Source organism: Ceratotherium simum, chromosome 5 (genome assembly GCF_057802395.1).
Source record: "Ceratotherium simum simum isolate JZ-2026a chromosome 5, ASM5780239v1, whole genome shotgun sequence".
In the NCBI taxonomy this organism is placed as follows: Eukaryota; Metazoa; Chordata; class Mammalia; order Perissodactyla; family Rhinocerotidae; genus Ceratotherium; species Ceratotherium simum.
In genome coordinates, this window is record NC_141904.1 from 40,419,299 (window position 1) to 40,435,862 (window position 16,564).

A 16,564-nucleotide genomic window follows, 5' to 3' on the forward strand; every position below is an offset into this window, starting at 1 on the left:
CTTCCAATTTTCAGATTCATATCAATGATTCACAAAGAGAGTGACCTAACTTTCTTAATGAATCACACTTTCCAAAATTTTTGTTCCATATGAATATAATACTAGGTCATCATCTCTACATTTGTTAAACAGAGCATGATGTTGGTTAAACAGTGTTAATTCTGCAAGACTTTCAAACCACAGCAAACCTCGAGTCCCTGCCAACTAACTCTTATCTGTAGCACTTTGCATTCTCCACCAATTGCACCCTTCCATATTCATCCCCAAAATAAAATGTTATCTTGAAAAAATGTTATTTTAAACATTGATTAAGAACTCATTCATCCATACGCTGCTCCTCACCCCTCTGGTTCCATTACTACATCCACATTCTCTTCCCACTGTGATAACATAAAAAAATTAATGTCCACTCTATTATCCTTACATATATCTTTTAGTCAATTAACCTACTCTACAGTTTTACTGTTTATGGCAGAAATGCTGAGTCATTAAAGGAACTCAAAGAAAATGAGCTACAGACAGTTCAAGTTTAGGATACAGTATTTCCCTAGCCATGTCTCAGCAGCCTGATATTTGTATCTCCCACGGTGGAAAATGTAGAGCAAACACTTAAAGTTTTTTCCTTCTAAGAAAAGAAAAAGAGGTGAGTTTCCTTAGGTCCTCCCGCTTCCTGCTGGATAGCCACGGGCAAGAGAAGCAGGCCTGACTGGAGCTATATAACTTAACAATCTGGGTGTGAATAACACCCCATATTAGTCAAGCATTAACCCTGACACTCCTAGCAAGCGCCTGTTATGCCCGCGCTTCAGTTCGGGTCAAGGAGGATAAAAAACATTCCATAAAAATGCTACGCCCTCCACCGGCCTGACACCGCTCCCTGGGGTGTTTGTCCGGGGACAGAACCGAGGGAGAGCCGCGTCTGGGGACGAGGAGAAGGAGCCTCGAGCACCCGGAGCAGGGGACAGCGGCCCAATTTAATTTCTCCTACAGTGGGAGTACCACCTTCCCCTCGGCGATGGAGGGGGCGCGACAGAAACCAGGCGTGGTGCCGGGGAACGCGGCAGGCAGGGGGCGACCCCGACCGGGGAGCCCGCCGGCCCCAGGGAAGCCCGGCCCCCAGCGGGGGTCAGCGGCGGAGCGGACCTCACGGGGCTGCCGAGGCCGGGAAGGGGCCCCCCGCTCCCTGCTCTCCCCGGCCAGCGGGAGGAGCGGCTCTTACCTGTCTCCGGGCGCGGGCTGCGGCTGCCGGGCCGCCGGGAAGGGCCGGAGCGCGGCTCGCCCGCCAGGAGCCCGCCGGGGCGAAGAGCGAGGAGCGGAGGCGAGGGGCGCGGAGGGCGGACTCAGTTCCAGGTCCCCGGCCAGTGGGCCGGGCTGGAAGCGGCGCTCCCGGTGCCGGCGGCCGGGCAGTCACTCACGGCAGTGTCCCGTCAACGCCGCGGCTGAGACAGCGGGAACCGGCCCCCGGGAGGCGCCGCAGCCCCAGCGGCGGGCGGAGGCGGCGAAGGAGGGGCGGGGCCACAGGGTCGGCGACCCGCTCACCCGGAAGCAGTCGTGGCCGCGGCGGCGCGCGCTGCGGGACGGGCTGGGTCGCTGCAGGCGAAGTACACCCGCTGTCCCTCAGCGAGCTGTGCACCTCCCGGGGGAGATGCTCCCGCTGCTCTGCTCTGCAGCTGCGAGCGGCTGCGGCCGCGCCCGAAGGAGGGCGGCGGGGCGCGCCCGCCTGTGGGGGCGGAGGCCCGGGGCGGTCTAGAGGTGGCTCCTGCCGTCCCGCTGTGCCTGCCCAGCCCCACCGCCCGCAGGATCGGGGCTAGGAATGTGAATTGACGTGTGGGCCCGTTCAAGGCTGCACCTGTCCTGGTCACCTTGAAACTGTCCGGCCTAGTGGGCTTGGGTAAGTGGGCCGGGGTGGCAGTTCCGAATGTAGGAAACCAGTGTGAGAGGGTGAGCGGTGTGGTTGAAAGACTAAAAGTCTTACTTCCAAATTGAAAACGCGTGATTTTAAAATAATTTCTGGAGAAGAATGCGGGGGGTGATGGGGCGGGGGGGAATATACAGTTCGTTAAATATCTAGTAAACACGGACCTGTCATTAATTCTAGAAGTATCTCTCGAGACCCACCAGGTTCAAAGCACGGGAGAAAGACCAGGATTCTGCTCTTTGGGAAGATTACCTTCTAGTGGGGTAGACGGATTTAAGCAAACAAACAAGGTAATGACAGATTGTGGTAAGGCTCTGCAGGAAACACGCCAGAGTGATGGGAGAGATTATGTGGGCGAGACCTCTAGCAGGATAGGATGGTTAGAGAAGACCTCTAGAGGAAAGTGATAGTTGAGCAGCCTTCTGAGAAAAAGGCACGAAATACACTTAAACACAACTTTACATACAGGGACTGTAGGTTCCAGAACCCCCTGAATAAGCCCATGGATTCCATGTTAAGAATCTGTCTCTAAAACGTTCTAAGGGTTGTTTCTGTGCTCCCCACTCCTGCCATTTCGGAAAGTTTGCTCGCCCTTTAGAGTTCATGGGGGCGGGGACTATGGCACTGATAGGGGAGGTTCAAGGCTTGGATTGGGGAACTTTGGTCTCTATACAGTGAGACATCAACAGATGTGTCATCGTAGGGAGAATTCTCATACCATCAGCCTTGAAAGATAAATTCTTTAACCTTTCACTGTTTCTCTTTCCATGTCACTAGTTGTCTCAGACCCAGGAGTAAACCTTAAAACCATGATTTTTACCTGGAATCAAGAGGAGCTTAATCCTCCCAAAAGATCATACCATGTTATGATCTAAATAAAAGGATTAATGACATATTTTGCTAAATCAGTTAAAGACAAAAAGCCGATTTGTGAGAGGACCTATTCAGGTAATAATGCATTACCTGAAAAATACCAATAAACCCAATAATGTTATTAAATATTAGTTTATATAACTTCATAATTAATAGAAAGATTGGATAATTTTAGGATTATATTCTATTGCCCTTTTTGTTTTACTCCTTAACCACTTGTTTTAGCTCATATCAAACTAACAGAGAAAGAAGTATTTTGCTGTGTCTTCTGGAAAAACTGGGAAGGAGCTCACACTTATTGAGTACCTACTATCTGTACAGCATTGTAGTAGGCACTTAAATATATTATCCCTTTCAGTACTAGGACCACTTTGAGATATGGGGATTATTATACCCAATTTAGTAACAAAGACATTGAGATTCAGAGCGATTGTGACTTGCATAAGGTAACAAAACTAGTAGCTGAAAGAGCTAGAATTTGAACTCAGGTCTTTCTGGTTTCAATTCACCTTTACTTTATGCCATGTTGCTTTACGTTAGTATTTAAGAGGGAAATATAAGTGAAGTGTCCAGCCAAGCAGATTTCTATTTTGCTTTTAGAATTTTATTATGAAAATATACTTTAAGGTAGAGTGGTATGAGGCAAGTTGGGAACTTCTCTGTGTTTTTACTTCCGCCTCTATAGGGTGTTTGCCATCTATTTGGCACCAAAACTACTCTACTTATTTTAAGAGTTCATAATGTTGTGTGTCTTTTGAATGCTCCCAAAAATGTTATAAAGTATGACGCTAATGTTTTGTCATTGCAAAGGGTCCTGCCTAAATGCATCACTCTGAATTATTTCACCAACAGTCTTTCCCATCACATTAAGTGATTTCTTTCTGCCAAAAATATGTGTTCCCAGATCTTTATGGACTATTCTGACATGTGAATGCCCCAGGACTGGGTGGGCTGGCTGCTCTAGAGACATATTAATAGAGGAAGGAAAATTTTGCAAGTGTTTATACAGTTTTGAGGAATGAGGTGGTAGGATTTGTACATTTTTGTTCCTTTCGTATCAGATCCTTCACATTTTTCTTTGATGATGTCAAGAAATAAAAATTTTCCTTTCTTAGTAGCAAGCACTCATTTTTGTGGTTTTCCCAAAATTAAGTTATCTTTTGCAAACACACTGCTGTGTTTCAGTCTATACACATCTCTGGAAAACATCATTAGTTCAAACATTAAAAATAGAATGCTACTTTTCAGGGCCTAATATATTTATTAGTAAAGTGTGTTTTGAAAGCATTTTTTAAAATTTTTGTTAACTCTTTACAAACCTATGGAAACCTGGCAAAGCAGTAGTCAGAATATGTGTATTTAAGTTCTCTTTCTAAAAATTCCTTCTTATCCAGATTTTATATATCTTTCTTGCTGTCTTTTTTTTTTTTTTTTTACTTGTTATTTGGAAATATAGACTCATAAGAAGTTGCAAAAATAGTACAGTGAGGTCCTGTGTACACTTCACCAAGTTTCCCCTGTTGGTAACATCTTACATACCTATAATACATGATTAAAACTAAGAAATTGACATCCTGCTATCTTCTTTAGGTTTTTAGTTTCTCTTTATGTTTCATTATATCAAAAAATTACCATTTTGCAATAATCCATTTCTATCGTATTTGATTTGACTCCTCTCCCTTTCCTAAATTAGCAAATGACAAAGGCAATAAGTTTGCCATGGTGCTCATCTGGAATTACAAGTTTACTAAAAAATTCTGTGAGTCAACACACTTAAAAGTGATTCATTTGTAAGATTTTTGCTTTTTCTGCTTATACTGTTCCGTGTCATCCTGCCCTAATAAACCTATAAATTTATGCAACCTGTGTCTGTGTTTTAATACATCCTCTGACCACTGAAATGTTTTCAAAGAGATTGCTATTAAAGTAAAAGGAAAAAGAATGCCAAGGTCCTTGTTTGACTGAAAAAAAAGTTTCTAAACATCTAACTATCCAAATGAGAATGCCACGGTCTGCTGGCTCAGAAGCCAGATCTCACTTATGGCTAATTCTGTCTCTGCGTGGATTCTCCTAACCAAAGCAGCTCATCATTTACTCCCCCTGAGAGTAAACAAAGGAAAAGAAAGATATGTAACTACTTTCTTCAGTCTTGGTGGTGAGGAAAGGTTGATGAGAGGGGAGAATTTGGGATTTTGTGTAGCAATTATGTATGAGTGCCTAATCACAGATAATCAAGTGATAGCTCTTCTGCATCATATATTCATTGTAAATGAGTAATCAAAAATCCTTTGTATTATGGCTCATTTAGCAAACATATTCATCTACTGTGTACCAGGCATCCAGTTAGGGACTAGTAACACTGGGACACAACGGGGTCTATTTTTTAAATGGATATTAAGCTCTTACTTGAGTATTAAGCTCTTACGATGTGCCAGATACTCCCTAGATGCTAGGGATCCAATGGGAAGTAAAAAGAAAGCTGTATTTCCTTCTCTCATGAAGCTTACTGTCTGATGAGGGAGACAAATTATCACAACAGGGCTAGCCCCATGGCATAGCAGTTAAGTGCCTGCACTCCGCTGCTGGTGGCCCAGGTTCAGATCCCAGGCGTGCACCAAGGCACCGCGTGTCAGGCCACGCTGTGGCGGCATCCCACATAAAGTGGAGGAAATGTGCATGGATGTTAGCTCAGGGCCAGTCTTCCTTGGCAAAAAAAAAAACAGATGAGGATTGGCATGGATGTTAGCTCAGGGCTGATATCCCTCACAAAAAAAAAAAAAAATTATCGCACACAAGTAACTCTAATCCTAATAAGTATTACTAAGGGTAGATGTGTGGTGTAGGAGGGCGTTAAAGTGGAATTCAACCTAATCTAGAGCGTCAGAAATGGCTTCTCCTGGCAAGACTCTTTGAGCCAAGATTTAAAACTGCCTGAGAATGAATTCAATGCAGAAGTAGGGGAAGAGGAAGGAAGAACATAAAGACCTCATGATCTTTATGAGGAACCAGCAGAGTCTCAGGGACTGAAAAGAATTGAGGGAGATAATGTGAAATCAGTCTAGAGAACTAAGTGAGGGTACACCATGCAGGGTCATAGGAGCTTGGTAAGGATTCTTATCTTTGTTTTGAAAGCAGTTCAAACCAACTGAACAATTTTTAGTGGGAGTGACATGATCATATTTGTGTTTTTAAAAGATCACTCTGGTTTCAATGTGAAGAATTCGTTCTTTAAATAAATGTGTCCTGAGTGATGTCAGCATCATGGCGGCGTGAGCTTCCCCCATTGAACTCTCCCCCTCTAAGACACAACAAAAAGGACATTCATATTCCAACAGAAGCTATTCACACAACACAGGGGACATCTGAGGCACCCAGGCAGCCGTGCACCCGAGGACTGAGGTGCTGGAATCCCCAGAGTAAGTGGAAGGAGGTAAGAGGAGCTCCCTTCCTTCTCCAAGGACTGCGACCCAGAGACTGAGACCACATGGCTCTCAGAGGAGGGGGAGGGGCAGCTCGCCAAGTGAAAAATGGCGCTCTCCAAGACCCCTCACAGCCTGAGGGGATCCCCCTATGGAGGGAGCGGAACTGTTGCAAGGGTAGTTTCAACAAGCTAGCCCCTCAAGAGAGCAGAGAGCGACAGCAAGGCAAGAAGCCTCTGAGATCAGGGGGGCAAAAGTAAGTGCCCCTCCCCCACCCGGCTCGCCCGACTGGCACTTCAGCACAGTGGTGCTTCAGCTCAGCCCGGTCCCCAGAGGCAGTGGACCGCAGGCACCTGGGCCCCACCCCCTCAGGCAGCAGCCCCCAGGTGCCCGGCCCGACCAGCAGCGGGGTGAGCCTGTGCCCCCCGCACCAGTCTCCACCAGGCCACAGCCCCAGTTGCTCCAGCTGGACCAAGCCATGGCCCCAGCTTCCCCCGCTCCACCAAGCCATGGCCCCAGCTCCTTCGGCTTGACCGCACCACCCAGCTCCAGCTGCTTCGGCTTGGCCTGTGTGCAGGCTCCAGCTGACTTGGCACCAGCAACTTCGGCCCACCGCACTCCAGTTCCAGCTTCTTTGGCCCAGTGGCGCTCCAGCTCCTCCTTCTTTGACCCATCGCACTCCAATTCCAGCTTTGTTGGCCCAGCACACTCCGGTTCCAGCTTGTTTGGCCCAGCGGTGCTCCAGCTCTTCCTTCTTCAGCCCAGCACACTCCAGTTCCAGCTTCTTCGGCCTAGCAGCGCTCCAGCTCCTCCTTCTTCAGCCCAGTGCACTCCAGTTCCAGCTTCTTTGGCCAAGCGCACTCCAATTCCAGCTTCTTTGGCCCAGTGCACACCAGTTCCAGCTTCTTTGGGCTAGTGGCACTTCAGCTGCAGCTGCTTCAACCCACCCTCACCTGAGCTCCAGCTGGTTCAGCCTTGCCGTGCTCCAGTCCCAGCTGTTCTCACATTCCAGCTCCAGCTGTTCCCACGCTTGCCCCCCACCAGCCTCCACTCAGCCACACTGCACATCAGCCAGGGGCCGACGAGAGTGCTTGCGGATTGAGGCAGGCCAGAATACACAGCCCTTGACCCCCACCCAGCGGCAGCAAGAGGAAACTGCGACCATATATTTTCCCTATGAGGAAAAGTAAGCCAACACCGACAGGCACCATGCAAAAATATATTAAATCTCCAGATCAAAAGGAAAATGACAAGCACCCAGAGGTCAACCTGGAAAGCACAGAAATGTATAATCTTAATGACAGAGAATTCAAAATAGCCATCATAAAAAAGCTTAATGAAATACAAGAAAACAGAGACAGAGAATTCAATGAAATCAGGAGTTTCTTCACAAAAAAGACTGAAACTATAAAAAAAAAACCAATCAGAAATCTTAGAGATGAAAAACACAGTAGAGGAGATAAAGACAAATCTGGAAGGCTTAAGCATCAGAGCTGACAACATAGAGGAAAGAATTAGCAATATTGAGGACAGCAGTGCAGAAATGCTCCAGATGGAGGAGGAAAGAGAAATAAGACTAAAAAGAAATGAAGAAACTCTCCAAGAAATATCCAAGTCAATTAGGAAATCCAACATAAGGATTATAGATATTCCAGAGGAAGAAGAGAGGGAAAAAGGAGCAGAGAACTTGTTCAAAGAAAAATATCTGAGAACTTCCCAAACCTGGGGAAGGAGCTGGAAATATCAGTGAATGAAATCAATAGATCTCCTAAATATATCAACACGAAAAGACCCTCTCCAAGGCATATAGTAGTAACACTGGCAAAAGTCAATGACAAAGAAAAAATATTAAGGGCAGCTAGACAAAAAAAAATAACATACAAAGGATTTCCTATCAGGCTCTCAGCCGATTTCTTGACAGAAACTTTACAGGGTAGGAGAGAGTGGAACGATATATACAAAATTCTGAAGGACAAGAACTTTCAGCCAAGAATACTCTATCCAGCAAAAATATCCTTCAGATATGATGGAGAAATAATAACTATCCCAGATAAACAAAAGCTAAGCAAGTTCATTGCCAAAAGACCCCCACTACAAGCAGTGCTCAAGAAGGCCCTCATCCCTGAGGAAAAAAAGAGAAAGGGGATTCAAAGTTTTGAACAAGGAGGAAAATAGGTTGACAAAACCAGAAAAATTGCAGTCCTCTATCAAAATAGATTAGCAAACACTTCATTATAAAACCAAAGATCAAGCGAAGGTAAGCACCAAGCATAAATATAACCTCATCATGTTAAACATGAATTAACAACACAAGAAGGAATAAGATGTGTTAACAATAATGTAGAAGGGGAAGAGGAAAGAGATTGAATCGACTTAGTCTAAGGGAATAAGAGGGCATCAAAAAATGAACTATCACATCCATGAGATTTTTTATACAAACCTCATGGTAACCACTAACCAAATAATCAGAACAGAATCACACACGATAAAGAAAGAGAAAACTGGGGCCGGCCCCGTGGCATAGCAATTAAGTGCACACGCTCCACTGCTGGTGGCCCAGGTTTGGATCCCAGGCATGCACTGACGCACCGCTTATCAAGCCATGCTGTGGCGGCGTTCCATATAAAGTGGAGGAAGATGGGCACAGATGTTAGCCCAGGGCCAGTCTTCCTCAGCAAAAAAAGAGGAGGATTGGCATGGATGTCAGCTCAGGGCTGATCTTCCTCACCAAAAAAAAAAAAGAGAGAGAGAGAAAACTAAGAGAACTCTTATACAGAACTACCAAACTAAATTGGTAGTGCGAAACACACAGGACGAGAAACAAAAGAAATGCAAAAGAACCCGAAAAAGAGCTATAAAATAACAACAACAAGCCCCCATATATCAATAATTACCCTAAATGTAAATGGACTGAACTCTCCAATCAAAAGACACAGAGTGGTGGGATGGATTAAAAAACAAGACCCAACAATATGCTGCCTCCAGTAAACACATCTCAGCTCTAAAGACAAACATAGGCTCAGAGTGAAAGGATGGAAGAGAATACTCCAAGCTAATGGGAAAGTAGGTGTTGCCATACTCATATCAGACAAAGTTGACTTCAAGATAAAACAAGAAATGAGAGACAAAGAGGGGCAATATATAATGATAAAAGGGACACTCCACCGAGAAGACATATCACTTTTAAATATATATGCACCCAATACAGGAGCACCAAGGTACATAAAGCAACAATTAACAAACCTAAAAGGAGATATTAATGACAGCACAATAATAGTAGGAGATCTTAGCACCCCACTCTCATCAATGGACAGATCATCCAGACAGAAAATAAATCAGCAAATAATGGACCTAAACAAAAAACTAGATGAGATGGACTTAATAGACATATACAGAGCACTCCATCCAAACACAGCAAATTACACATTCTTCTCAAGCGCACATGCAACATTCTCAAGAATAGACAATATGTTGGGAAACAAGGCATGCTTATATAAATTTAAGAAGATTGAAATCATAACAAGCATCTTTTCAGACCATAATGCTGTGAAGTGAGAAATCAAGTACAAGGAAAAAACCAGGAATGTGACAAAGCTGTGGAGACTCAACAACATGCTACTAAACCACCAATGGATCATTGATGAAATTAAAGGAAAAATCAAAGCATATCTGGAGACAAATGAAAATGAAAATACACCGTACCAACTCATATGGGATACAGCAAAAGTGGTCCTGAGAGGGAAACTCATAGCAATACAGGCCCACCTTAACAAACAAGAAAAAGCCCAAATAAGCAACCTCAAACTATGCCTAGCAGAATTAGAAAAAGAAGAACAAACAAAGCCTAAAGTCAGCAGAAGGAGGGAAATAATAAAAATCAGAGCAGAAATAAATGAAATTGAAATTTAAAAAACAGTAGAAAGGATCAATGAAACAAAGAGCTGGTTCTTTGAGAAGATAAACAAAATTGACAGACCCTTAGCCAGATTCACCAAGAAAAAAAGAGAAAAGACTCAAATAAATAAAATTAGAAATGAAAAAGGAGAAATTACAACAGATACCACAGAAATACAAAAGATTGTAAGAGAATACTATGAAAAACTGTATGCCAACAAATTGGACAATCTAGAAGAAATAGATAAATTACTAGATTCATACAACCTCCCAAAACTGAATCAAGAAGAAATAGAGAATTTGAATAGACCAATCACAAGTAAAGAGCTTGAAACAGCAATCAAAAACCTCCCAAAAAATAAAAGTCCAGGACCAGATGGCTTCTCTGGAGAATTTTACCAAACATTCAAAGAAAAGACTTAATACCCATCCTTCTCAAACTATTCCAAAAAATAGAGGAAGATGGAACACTTCCCAACACATTCTATGATGCCAACATCACCCTGATACCAAAGCCAGGCAAAGACAATACTAAGAAGGAAAACTACAAACCAATATCCCTGAAGAACATAGATGCAAAAATCCTCAACAAAATATTGGCAAACTCAATACAGCAGTACATTAAAAAGATCATACACCATGATCAAGTGGGATTTATACCAGGGACACAGGGATGGTTCAACATCCACAAATTAATCAATGTGATACACCACATTAACAAAACAAGGAATAAAAACCATATGATCTTCTCAATAGATGCAGAGAAGGCTTTTGACAAGATCCAACATCCATTTATGATAAAAACTCTCAACAAAATGGGTATAGAAGGAAAGTACCTTAACATAATAAATGCCATATATGACAAACCCATAGCCAACATCATACTCAATGGGGAAAAACTGAAAGGCATCTCTCTGAAAACAAGGACAAGACAAGGGTACCCACTCTCACCACTCTTATTTAACACAGTACTGGAGGTTCTGTCCAGAGCAATTAGGCAAGAAAAAGGAATAAAAGGAATCCAAATAGGCAACGAAGAAGTGAAACTCTCACTGTTTGCAGATGACATGATCTTATATATTGAAAACCCTAAAGAATCCATTGGAAAACTATTAGAAATAATCAACAACTACAGCCAAGTGGTAGGGTACAAAATCAACTTACAGAAATCAGTTGCATTTCTATATACCAACAATGAACTGACAGAAAGAGAACTCAAGAAGACAATCCCATTTACAATTGCAACAAAAAGAATAAAATATCTAGGAGTAGATTTAACCAAGGAAGTGAAAGACCTATACAATGAAAACTATAAGACATTATTGAGTGAAATCAATGATGACATAAAGAAATGGAAAAATATTCCATGCACTTGGATTGGAAGAATAAACATAGTTAAAATGTCCGTACTACCTAAAGCAATCTACAGATTCAACACAATCCCAATCAGAATCCCAAGGACATTCTTCACGGAAATAGAACAAAGAATACTAACATTCATATGGCGCAACAAAAGACCCCGTATAGCTAAAGCAATTCTGAAAAAGAAGAACAAGGCTGGAGGCATCACAATCCCTGACTTCAAAACATACTACACTGATAGTAATTAAACAGCATGGTACTGGTACAAAAACAGACACACAGATCAATGGAACAGAATTGGAAGTCCACAAATAAAACCTCATTCCTATGGGCAGCTAATCTTTGACAAAGGAGCTAAGGACATACAGTGGAGAAAGGAATGTCTCTTCAATAAATGGTGCTGGGAAAACTGAACAGCCACTTGCAAAAGAATGAAAGTAGACCATCTTCTTTCACCATACACAAAAATTAACTCAAAATGGATCAAAGAGCTGAAGGTGAGACCTGAAACTGTAAAACTGGAGGAAAATATAGGTAGTACACTACTCGCCATCAGCCATAAACGGATCTTTTTGAATTCCATGTCTACTCAGACAAGGGAAACAAAAGAAAAAATAAACAAGTGGGACTTCATCAGATTAAAGAGCTTCTACGAGGCAAATGAAACCAGGATCAAAATGAATAGGGAACCCACCAGCTGGGAAAAAATATTTGCAAACCATATATCTGACAAGGGATTAATCTCCATAATATATAAAAACTCACACAACTGAATAACAAAAAAACAAACAACCCAATCGAAAAATGGGCAGAGGAGGGGCCGGCCCGGTGGCGCAAGCAGTGAAGTGCGCGTGCTCTGCTGCAGCTGCCCGGGGGTTCGGCGGTTCAGATCCCGGTCGCGCACCGATGCACCGCTTGTCAAGCCATGCTGCGGCGGTACCTCCATATAAAGTGGAGGAAGATGAGTACGGATGTTAGCCCATGGCCAGTCTTCCTCAGCGAAAAAAGAGGAGGATTGGCAGATGTTAGCACAGGGCTGATCTTCCTCACACACAAAAAAAATGGGCAGAGGAAATGAACAGACACTTCTCCAAAGAAGATATACAGATGGCCAGTAGGCACATGAAGAGATGCTCAACTCACTAGTCATCAGGGAAATGCAAGTCAAAACCATACTAAGATATCAGCTTACACCCGTTAGAATGGCTATAATCACCAGGACAAAAAAGCCACAAATGCTGGAGAGGCTGTGGAGAAATGGGAACCCTGATCCACTGCTGGTGGGAATGCAAACTGGTGCAGCCTCTATGGAAAACAGTATGGAAATTCCTCAAAAAAATAAAAATAGAAATACCTTATGATCCAGCTATGCCACTACTGGGTATCTACCCAACGAACCTGAAATCAACAATCCAAAGGGGCTTATGCACCCCTATGTTTATTGCAACATTTTTCACTATAGCCAAGACATGGAAGCAACCCAAGTGTCCCTCGACTGATAATTGGATAAAGAAGATGTGGTATATATATATACCATGGAATACTACTCAGCCATAAAAAAAGACAAACTTGTCCCATTTGCAACAACATGGCTGGACCTGGAGGGTATTATGTTAAGTGAAATAAGCCAGAAAGAGAAAGACAAACAGTGCATGATTTCACTCATATGTGGAAGATAAACCAACACACAGACAGATAGAACTGTTTAGTGGTTACTAGGGGCTAGGGGGCTGGGGTGGGCACAAGAGGTGGAGGGATGCACTTATATGGTGACTGATAAACAATAATGTACAACAAAAATTTCACAATAAAAAAAATACCTCCCCCCAAAAAATAATTGGATTGTAAAAAAATAAAATAAAATAAAAATGTGTCCTGAGTGCCCATGATGGGCCACGTACTAGTCTGTGCACTGAGTACACGGCAGTGGACAAAATGGACAGATTCCCTATCTTTGAGGATCTTACAGACAGTACTATACAAATAGTACATGAGATGGTGAGAAGTGCTATAAAGAATATTGGAAGCCGACTAAGAATAAAAGAGTAGGATAGTGTTGCCATTTTTTTAGCTTGAACCATATGAAATTACCGATCTCTTTACATCATTTTTTTTTTATATCAGAACACTAGGTTCACATGGTTCAACCTGGTTGGATGACTTTAGAGTTATATTGTTCAACCTAATACTTGGAAGAGTCCAAGAAAACTTCTAATGAGGTAGTCTAAAGACAGAGAGGCAAGCCATGCATATACCTGGGGGAAGAGCATCCCAAGCAAAAGGACAGCAGATGCAAAGGCTCTAAAGCAAGAATGTGCTTGCCATGTTTGAGGAGCAGCAGGGAGGCCAATGTGGCTGAAGAGTGATGGACAGAGGGAAGAATGGTAGTAGGGACCAGATTACGCGGGGTCTTGTCAACCATGGGAAGAAATTGGCTTTTCCTCTTTGAATGAGGAAATTGGAGTTTTGAGCAGAGGAGCTACACAATCTGTCATTTTAGAAAGGACTGTTCTGTCTGTGGTAGAATCTAGGTGGTGGGTATACAGGTGTATCACTGTAACATTCTTTCCACTTTGTGATATGTTTGAAAATTTTCCTAAAAAAAATAAGGAGACTGTTTTAGCTGCTGTATTGTGTATAGACTTCAGGTGGACATGGGTGAGATCAGGAAGACCAGTTAGGCTATTGCAATAATTCAGGTAGCAGTGGAGGTAGTAAGAAGTGGTTAGATTCTGAATAAATTTTGAAGATAGAGCCAGTAAGATTGGCTTTTGGAGTGGATTCGAGATGTGAGAAAAGTAGAAGATAACATGTAAAATTTTAGACCTGAGCAACTGGAAGGATGGGATTGCCATCTAATAAAATTTGGAAGGCAGTCTAGGCCAAGCAGGTTTGGCAGAGAAGACTTTTTTTGGACAAGGTGAATTTGAGATGCCTGTTGGACATCTAAGTGGAGATATCAAATGGGCAATTGAATACAGAAGTCGTTAGTTCAGAGGAAACATCCAGGTAATACAATACAAACACCCAGAAAATAGAAATGTATGACTCCACCTAAAGATTAGGAATACAAGGACCAGTGCCTTGAAAATTAAATGGAAATACTCAGAGTTTAGCCTAAAGCATCTTACTCATGCTTTTGTTCTAGGCTGATTTTCTTCGTAGATACCCAATGGTTACTTTCTGTTGCCTTTCAGAACATTTATATGCATTTCTGTGTGCAATTCACTTGTGTTCTAAAGAGTTTTGGAGTTTTGTTTTTTAATGTTAGTCTTGTCTTCCCAAGCAGATTATATGTTTCTTGAGAAAAGATCTGTTTTCTTTTATATACTCCACAATGCCATATCACTGGAAGACATTTTACAATGGTTATATAATGAACTATTGTAGTGTAGAGTTTTTCATTTCTTTTGTTGTCATAAAGCATCAATTTTCTTATAAATGTTTAATTTAGACACTTCTAGCTGTCCTTTGAAAATAAGGATACAGTTAGAATTTTCAATCTATTGCCGCACCTGCCTATTTCAGGTCAAACAAATAAAAGAATCTTCTGCAAAAAAAAAAAATGCTCAGCTCTCCTCCATACTGGCTTTATACTTAGAATACATGTGGTCACAAGACAGTTCCCAAGAACTGCAAGTCTACATCCACCTCAGACCAAGTTCAATCCAGCAAGAAAGAAATCCTTCCCAGTAGTTCCTGAATTCACTAATTGAACCAACAAGGATTACCTGCCCTCCCTTAACAAATTACTGTAGGTAGGAAAATTCTGTGCTGTGACTGGCCAAATGTGAGTCATATGTTTCACCTCTGGTTCGCCCAAAGAACATAGACTATGGGAGAGAAGTGGTTCCTTGGAAGAAGAAATGGGGTATTGTCACCAAAATAAGGAAATGGATACTGATGGTCAAAAAACAATACATGCTATGCCAAGTAACTCAAGGAAGGAATCTTAAGCTTTTAAAAGAAATTAGCAATTTCATGGCACTCACTTTGAATCTCTTCCAATTCCATACACAATACTGCATTTTCTCCTGAATCATTAGGCTGTCATATATTCACTTGTCGTTGATAATTGAACGTCACAAAAAGTAAATGCCTGAGTATAAAAGTTAACCAGCTGGAAGGGTCAGTGTTTCAGCACATCACTTTCCAGGATACTCCCACCTAGGTATTGCAGGTAGTTTCTTGTCCTACAATTCTTTCCTATTGTCAGTCTGCCTGAAACATAGTTATTTGCCCTCAATACCCTGGGGGCAGGGTGGCTGCTGGCTAAAATGCCTGGGAAACCGCTACAGAAGCAAGTGACAATGAATCAGCTTAAATTAATCCTCTAGAAGGACATTTACACAGTGTAGAATCTTGAAAGCAAAAGGTATCTACAGATATGTCTGTTTTCAGCTTCTTTTCAGCTTCACCATTTCCATTCTTTTCTACACTAATAGGTGTTCTTTCCCCACAAGATGTTTAAGCCAACCTATATGGCATTTTTAACATTTTAGTTCAAATTTTGCTGCAGAAAATGGATAACTTTGGTATAAAGAGAATGTTGGCTCTATCTATTATTCTGGAATTTGGGATGGCTCCTCTAGTTTGCTGCTTCCCTAGACACAAAACTTAACATTCTCTGTTCTAGGACCTGCTTCAAGTTGGTCATTAGACTGGCAGAAAATCAAACCAAACTAAATGAATAGTTGTTGAAGTTAATCTCACATCTTGGAACTGTGTGTGCCATGGAATAGCCCGCTTTTATTAACAAGCAAAATTCTGATGAGAATCAATGCTCTGTGGTCCCGTTCATCAGAATTTTGTGTTTAGAAATTGGATTTGGGTCTAGTTACTTTAAAAATAGAAATGATAATGGAATAATCATGGAATATAGCCATTAAAATTTCTATTGTATGAGAAGGTGACATAGGATAGTGTTAATCATGTATTTAAATGTAAAAAGTAGATTACTTAACATATGTTCTAGGTTATCCCAATATTGTTTAATATTATACAGACACAGAAAAATACTGGAAAAGACACCCAAATGTTAGCCTTAAGGAATGGAATTATCAGTGATTTGATTTGATTTGATTGTTTGCTTTTCAAA

General features: G+C 42.1%; 1 protein-coding gene and 1 pseudogene across 13 annotated transcripts in view; one reads left to right on the forward strand and one right to left on the reverse strand.

Annotated features, from left to right (window-relative positions):
• LRRFIP2 (LRR binding FLII interacting protein 2) overlaps positions 1-1,367 on the reverse strand; it is a 114,745-nt gene extending 113,378 nt beyond the window's left edge. For 12 of the 13 annotated variants that reach the window (XM_004419495.3, XM_087430710.1, XM_087430708.1 and 9 more), the window contains exon 1: positions 1,220-1,363. The gene's annotated coding sequence lies outside the window, so the exon portion shown is untranslated. Of the gene's footprint in view, positions 1-1,219 lie in introns of all 13 variants that reach the window. The other variant, XM_087430702.1, reaches the window with a different exon arrangement.
• On the forward strand, positions 895-2,002 carry LOC147917012 (uncharacterized; annotated as a pseudogene).
• The last annotated feature ends 14,562 nt before the right edge of the window (positions 2,003-16,564 follow it).